The sequence below is a fragment of the Camelus ferus genome, chromosome 8, assembly GCF_009834535.1.
Source record: "Camelus ferus isolate YT-003-E chromosome 8, BCGSAC_Cfer_1.0, whole genome shotgun sequence".
In the NCBI taxonomy this organism is placed as follows: Eukaryota; Metazoa; Chordata; class Mammalia; order Artiodactyla; family Camelidae; genus Camelus; species Camelus ferus.
The window spans coordinates 63,093,762-63,101,556 of NC_045703.1; the positions used below are offsets into that span (position 1 = coordinate 63,093,762).

General features: G+C 45.0%; 1 protein-coding gene across 4 annotated transcripts in view; it reads right to left on the reverse strand.

Annotated features, from left to right (window-relative positions):
• Positions 1-3,121, reverse strand: part of IPCEF1 (interaction protein for cytohesin exchange factors 1) — a 153,273-nt gene extending 150,152 nt beyond the window's left edge. For all 4 annotated transcript variants that reach the window (XM_032485221.1, XM_032485223.1, XM_032485222.1 and 1 more), the window contains exon 1: positions 2,779-3,121. The gene's annotated coding sequence lies outside the window, so the exon portion shown is untranslated. The remainder of the gene's footprint in view (positions 1-2,778) is intronic.
• Positions 3,122-7,795: the final 4,674 nt, after the last annotated feature.

Consider the following 7,795-nt stretch of genomic DNA (forward strand, 5'->3'; position numbering starts at 1 on the left):
AGGATGGCTCTGAAAACCATGGACCCCCATGGCTCTCCAGAAACCTTTTGTCCCTGCTGATTAAGAAGCGTTCCCTACACAACACCTCAGGGTACCTAACAAGTTGTTACAAGGACGGCCACATACGCGCAGTCATGTCAGGGTGCAGGTCGTTCCCTGAAAACAGAGAGAAATTCCTTTCCACTACCTCCTCAGTGAAGAAATAGAAAGGAATGCCACTTCCACTTAAGGAGATTTCTAAGTAGAAAGTGAATCTGCTCATCCTCACCCCTTGCCTCCCAGTTCTTGGCCTCAAATCCCCATCTTACCTAAGAAAATCTTTAATGCAAATGAAATCAATGTAGCATCATGTATGATGGTAGTGAGGCCACAGGCTCAGAGATGCACAAAGATGTGGGTTGGAATCCCATCTCCGCCCCTGCCCAGCAGGGTGGGTTTCGGGTAGGTTACCTCTCTGAGATTCACCTTGTGGAGATAACAGCAGTGCTATTTCCCTGGGTCGGTTTGAGATGTGATTGTTTTGAGAATTGTTCATGTAAAGATAAAAATGCTGATTACACTGCCCCGAACATAGCAAGTGTTCAACAACATCACTGGTTTGTATTCAGCGCTCCACACGTGAAATATTCAGTAACGCTGTGGCCCGTCTATCCCAGAGTCTTCCGTGCTGCTGTTTCTAGTTCAATTCATATTCCTCACTGGGTTTCCTGGTTTTTACAACTGGGCATAAGTTTTGTTGTCTGTTTGATTAATTCGTTCACCTCCAACCTAAATTTCAGATTTCAGTGAAGATGTGGTCATTTTTAATTTGGATTTTTTAAGAGTTTGTCTGCACTCTGGTAATTTTGGGGTGAGTTTAAACTGGCTAACTTTTCACCTTTCCATTACTTCTGTTTGAACACTTGTGTCAGTTTAGGAGACCTGCCTTTTGTTCACATTTGTTCATCTTTTTTTAACAAATCCACCAATTATCTCTCCTTTTTGATCATTTCTAAGACTGGGTGTTTGGGTGATTCCTTCCAATACTGATAAGCCGAAATACTTGATTTTGGTTAAGTCTCTGATAAAGGACTCCCCCACTGTGACAGGACAGCACTGTGAGGTGGGATGGCCAAGATCCTAACCAGAAGTACTTCTTGACCTTCACCATCACTTCCACCACCTCCATCACCACCACCTCCAACTCTACATCACCACCTCCAACACCACTTCCACCACCACCTCCACCATCACCCCCACCCCCACCTCCAACTCTACATCACCACCTCCATCACCACCACCTCCAACTCTACATCACCACCTCCAACACCCCCTCCATCACCACCTCCATCACCATCTCCACCTTCACCACCACATTGCCACCCTTAGGGCTTATCACCTCCTTCCTACACACCCTTACCTCTCTTCAAACCTTCATATTCTCCATTGACCCTATTAAACCTGCTTGCAAACCATCAGCCTGTGCCTGGGATCCCAGCTCACCCTGCCTGTCCTCCACGCTGGATGGAAAGCAGAAGTGAGCTGTTTAAGGATACACCAGTCAAAAGGAAAGTCTCAGGCAATAGTCATGAAGTAATTTCTTATCTCTTATTGCCACAGCCAGCTACCGCAGGAAAGAACTTCCTATTTCCATTCTCAGATGATGCATTTTTGCTTAGTGCAAATTGCCTGAAATAGTTCACACATGGACCCTCTCCAGCACAGACACTTGATACCCAAAGAGAGAAAAGGAGGGAAACTCCTGTCTACAAAATAGATAAACAACAAGGTCCGACTATAGAGCACAGGGAGCTGTATTCAATAGCTTGTAATAACCTATAATGAAAAAGAACATATATATGACTGAATCACTATGCTGTACACCAGAAACCAACACGACATTATGAATCAACTATAATTCAGTAAAAATTAATTAATTAATCAAAGAATGAGTACATCAACAAATACACAAGCTGAAGTTCTTTTCCTACTCACCTGCACGATGGGAGCAGAAAGCAAGCTGTGTTCTTTCTGTTTCTGTTTTCTATGTAAAATTTGAATTAGCTGTCGAGAAAACAGACTCTGCGTATGACTGTACAACGCCTAGGATGGCACAAAGAACACGCAGGCTCCCACAGACTAATAAATCCCACGACTATAGTCAAAGACGCCCTGGTGGGTTATCAGAGTCTCCTGCAGTTAAGATGATTTCACACATACACAAGCAAAGAAAACCAAATGCTCCAGATGGCCTCGATGAAAATCTCTAAACCAGCATCACCTAAGTTCTCATTTTCCTGCAGAGATATTTTGTCCAGCTGGTGACTTTTCTCTCAAAGTAAAATCCCCTCCAGCCGCCTGCATACAAAGGGGGATTCTCCACACAGACATGCATACACACAAAAAAAAAACACTCTCTCAAGAGAGGGTGACCACAGAGTGTTTCCCCAAAGGAGCTCCTCAGGACCCAAACAAAATGCTGAATCGTGTTTTTCTAAGTCAAATCCACGGTCTGCAGTCCCAGCAGCGACCGGGGCAACATCCATTTAAGAAACAGAAGAAGGCAGAGTGCGTCCACAGCTCCCTCCTGCAAAGCTTTAGCAGAGTTCAAGGGCACCTTTAGTGCTGGACTCCACAGCGGCAAGTTCATAAAGAGCTGAGCAAACATCAGATCCCAAGAGTCACATCTTAGCCGCAACTGACTATTCAAAAGCCAGCGCTGGGCTAGCGACTCCTTTACCATCCTGAGATGCTACGCAGTGACTTCTCACACATCAGCCAAGGAGTGATTTTACTTACATGCAATAAAAAGAGAGTAAGTCCAGACACTGGCTCTTTATCCCTGAATTCAGAAAACTCATAATCCTCGGAGGCAAAGGATGAGGATTCCACTGTCAGCAGCCGCAGCTCTGCAGGCTCCACCCCCACAGGACGACCATTAGAGGCTGACCAGAGAACAAGGCTCTTTCGAAAGAAGAGGAAGTGTTGTCTCTACTTCCCCAATTTCGTTGTTCTTCCCTCTTATTATTTATGAGCCCTTCCTTGATTCCGAAATCCAGGACACAAAGCAGGCACGGCCCATCTGTCTGACTCCATCCATTACTAAACACGACTCGGTGTATCCATTTCCAGGGCACGTGCGTGAAACATGACACGGTGTTGCTCTCCTGTTTTGGAGGCAAAGATGTTGATTTGCAGGTGTGGAGGGTGAGGCTGTTTGCAGAGCTGTGCATGGTGTGTCTAAGCTGAAATGCTGCTTTTTTATCATCAACCTTTTTTAGGCTCAATGCTCTTTCAAATTTCCCTTCTTTCTTGTCTCCTAATAGTTCATATCACTCCTAAATAGAGGGCATGGATAAGTCCATAAAAAGTATTTCAGGATGAAAATAAGTCTTAGCCTGCCCTTCTTTTGCTGCACGCCTAATAAATTCTCTAGCTTCAAAATTTATCCTTCATGCACTAGAAAAGGAAGATGACAGGCAAAAGGTTGGAGAGATTTGAAATCGTCACCAGTAAGTTCCCGCCAGCCCACTTCCCCTTATTAGTACCAGCATCTTGTGTCCTTATGCCTTCTTGTATTAAACTACTTTCAAAGAAAAGGAATCCAATCATTAGAAATAATTTCCTGACCGTGCAGGTTCCCAAAATGTGGTTGCTAGACCATTGGCACGTCTATCGCTGCAAAACAGATTATCCCAGCACTTAGGGCTGAAAACAACATACACCTGTTACCTCTTGGTATCTGGGGGTCAGAATCTGGGTCCAGCTTAGCTGGGTTCTCCAGCTAAGATCTCCCACAAGGTTACAGCCAAGGTGCCAACGGGGACTATAACCACCTTAGGGCCCGGCTGCAAGAGGAAACTCCTCCAAGCTCACCCACATAGTTGTTGGTAAGATTCAGTTTCTCAACGGCCATGGGACTGGGGGTGTCAGTTCAAGATGAGCTGTTGCCCTGAAGCCACGCTCTGTGTCACATCCGTTGGGTTCTCCTCTCGGGTCAAATCAGCCAGAGTGAAAGAGAGCGGGAGGGAGGAGCCCAGCTCCTGGTGAAGCTCCTGGGTGGCGTCTTTAGGCCTGATCACAGGGAATTACCAAGGCTCCCCTCTCAGGCCTCACAGGGACTGGGTGACAGGAGGGCACTGCCGCATCTGAGGGGAGTCGAGTCAAGGCCCCAGGCCCCTGGTCTTGCTCCTTTAGGTATTTACATTCCCAGCCTCAGCACCTTCACTCCCAGGTCTCTATCTGAGACCCTGGGTCAGGGTCCTCTCCTGGTACCTCTACTGAGGCCTCCTTATGAAAGGAGGTGGGGAACCCCCCACCACTCAGTCAGGACTTTTCTATTTCTGGGCCCCCCTCCCACACACATACACACACTTCAGGGGCTCCCCCAAACTGCGGGAGTCTTTTATTTGGGGTTCCCTCAACAGAGAGATGATGACCACATCGGTGCTGCCCCTCCTCAATGCCCCACTCCCTGGGGAAAACGGAGCCTCCCTGGCCCAGCTCCGATGGCCTCCTACAGAAGGGGCATGTGAACAAGACAGGAGTCACGCTCCTTTGCAACCTGGTCTCACAAGTGACGTGGTGCCACTTTCGCCACTTTCTGTTTGTAAGAAGCCAATTGCTTGGTCCAGTCTATGCTCAAGAGGAGGGGTCTATGCAAAATGCACATGCCAGGAGGTGGGGGTGCGAGGGGGCTATCTCACAGGTTTAGATAAAGTATATGACATTTTAGACGAACGGAAGTTGCCCCTTTCCAGCCAAATATGAACAAACGGGAAGATTCATCTAAAGATAAAACCATCAACCTAGTCAGACCATTAAGGGGCAATCTGAGACTTCCCTCCAGGCGCCATATGAGCCCACTCTCACCATTACCAAGATCACACTGCTCAGATCTGGGGGCCTAATTAACCTCCTCATTCCACAGAGTAACATACAAGCGAAAATCTAAACGACACTGTAAAACTAGCCTAAATCTGGAAGGCGGCCGAAGCAATTTCATAAAAAGAATAACTTTTCACCAAACCATAGGCATGAGAGCGCCTCACAGCAAGCCCAGAGGTGGGCTCTTCTCAGTAGGTTTATCTAGTCTCCTTAATCATGTATTTCATTAGGATCAGAACTGCCCAACACTTTGCCAGTCAATGAATCTGCTCCTTCATAAGAATCACAAGGCAGAGTTTTATTGCTTGGAACCCCACCAACCCCACCAGGTACAAAAGCAGATCACTCCTTCCATCCTCCTTTGTGAGCAGGAACTGCTTAGACTGGGGCAAACAGAGAGTCCTTCCTGGCCTCCAACAACTGAGGATAAAAGAAAAGGGTCATTCTGGATGGAGAAGTAAATAATTCAGTTGATTTTCAATCTTCCTAATTTGAAGATGTGCTGAAAACAGCTGATGGCAACCAGCGTCATTTGATTTGACAATTAACTGGCAATAGGTTAAGGGCAACATTTTCAGAAGCAAAGTGGAAATCCTCTGTTCATGTTTTGTGTCTCTACTTTTTCAGAAGTTTTTGAATTTACAGAGTAAACATGGTCTACATCCAGACATACCCCCTACCTCACAATCCAAATGTCAATAAAATCTGTGTTAAAAATAAATAAATAACTGTCGAGGGAGCAAAGAAAGAGAGAATGCATGACAAAGTGACTATTTGGTGAAAGCTTTGCCTTTGGGGAATAAATCAGAGTTTGAACACTGGTTCAGTCTCTGGTCTCAGACTTCCTCTCATTTTTTTATATTCATTTCATGATAAGATAAAACTTCAATCTGCAGAGAAGTGAAAGGATTCAAAGAAGATGCTGTATATTTTGACCAAGAATATAAAATGCATGCTCTCTTGGTGGCTTCTTATTTGCAGAAACTTCTGTTTCTGAGAAGAGCTGCCTTTTCTTATTCCCACGTTGAGCTGTCCTCTGGTCTCCTGCCTTTAGCATCCAACAGTAATAGATGACGTCAAAAGTATTTCGTGACATCAGCAGCACAGGCTTATTTTTCATCAGGTTTAGATGCCATCTTCACAGTCATCCTCACAGGGCGTGTAATTTACACTCGTGGGGCCAGGATTGGAGCCACTTAAATTCTCCGAGCATAATCACCTGATTCATACAAGAGCAATAATCCTCAAGTCCTTCCCGTTCAGGCTAAGCTGATCACAGATTTTTTTTCTTTTTCTTTTTCTTTCCTTTTTGCCCCTTTCCTTCCCTCCCCAGACTCTATTAAAATGATAGGGAAAGTATACAAAGATATATATATATATAAACCCAAAATAGCAAAAGTAAAATTGGAGGAAGAGCATTAGCACTTGAGAGATCTTAACAGATTTCTGGAAGATGGGATGACGAAGGAGGAGTAAGAGATGAAGGAGGTCAGGGGACCACAGCATCCCATCAGTAAGAAGGACACTGGGGCAGAGAAACTGGCCACCTGGGATGCAGGATCCCTGAGAGGATCAGGACTCAAAAAGCCCACGGAAGTTAGAAAACCTAAATGAGTGAGGGGGCTGAAAACTGGAAGATGCACTGAAAGTCTGCAAGACCCTAGCCTTCCTCCCACACCCCTCTGTCGAGTACCTCTGTCAGCCCCGCCTTTACACGGTGTGTGTACAAAGACATTCAATCCTGTGAGCAGCCGTTTCAGCCCACCCTGAGTAGTTCTGGGGAAAGGGTGCTCTTCTCCAAAAAATTTGAAATTGTACAGAGAATACAGACAATGAATGCTCACACGGGTACTTCAGAGTGAAAATCCCACGTTCTGACGTGAGAGAATCACTCAGCATGTTCTGGGGCATAACATCTTCTCCCTGTTGGGTAATCAAGAAATGTAGAAGAGGAGGAAAAAAACGCTCTTCTAATCAGTATCCTTACAGATACTTATGAAGATTTTGTATACATTAAAAAAAAAAAAAAAGAACAGGGTGGTAAGAAAGATAAATAATCTGAAGATAAGAAAGAACCTTTGGATATGATAAATATGATTGCCAAATAAAGGTTTTCAGGAAAGGCTGGGAAGACAAATTGAAGTAAATCTTTCAGAAAATGTTATCAATGACCTCATCAAAGAAATAACATGAAAGATTTCCATTAAGTGAAGTCCATGAGTATTTGGATTAAAAGGTCTCAATGAGTGCCCAGGAGAAAGAATTTCAGTTACGGTAAAATTCCCAAACACCAAAGATGATGAGAAAATCCTAAAATCTCCCAAATACAGAAAACAAATCACTTTTACAGAAACAAGAAACTGAAGGGTTCCCGATTTCTCTGAAGTAGAATTGAGGGTTAGATAGCAAGTGAGCAAAACCTCCAAAGCTCTGCAGGACCTTAATTTCACATGAGAGTAGATGCTCATTCATTCAGCAAATTCTTGCCAAGTAACTGCCAGAAGCACTGAAAATGGAGATTTCATTATAATGGGAGTAGGAAGGAGATGAGGGTGTTCTCAAGTGAGCCAAACCCTCAACTCTTGTTCCCTGAGGTCAGCAGATAGCATCTGAAATTGACAAAAGGGGAGGCCATGAACACAGCAAAGAAATCACAAGGACTGAAACCAGAAGAGCCTAGCGGGAAGCCCGCAATCAAGTCGGAGTGGAGAGGGTTGCAGCAGAGGGACGATGCTTTTCCCGTAGCCCCCCTTGCCTCGATGCCCCCCAGCTGCCCCAGCTGTCCATCTACCCGTCATGATTCAGCCCACAAGTCATTCCCCGGGGAAGCTTTCCCCATCCTTCAGACTGAGCCACTCCTTCCTGTTTGCTCTCGCAGTATTCTGCACAAAATCTCAAATTATATTTTATTATGTTTATAAGCACATGT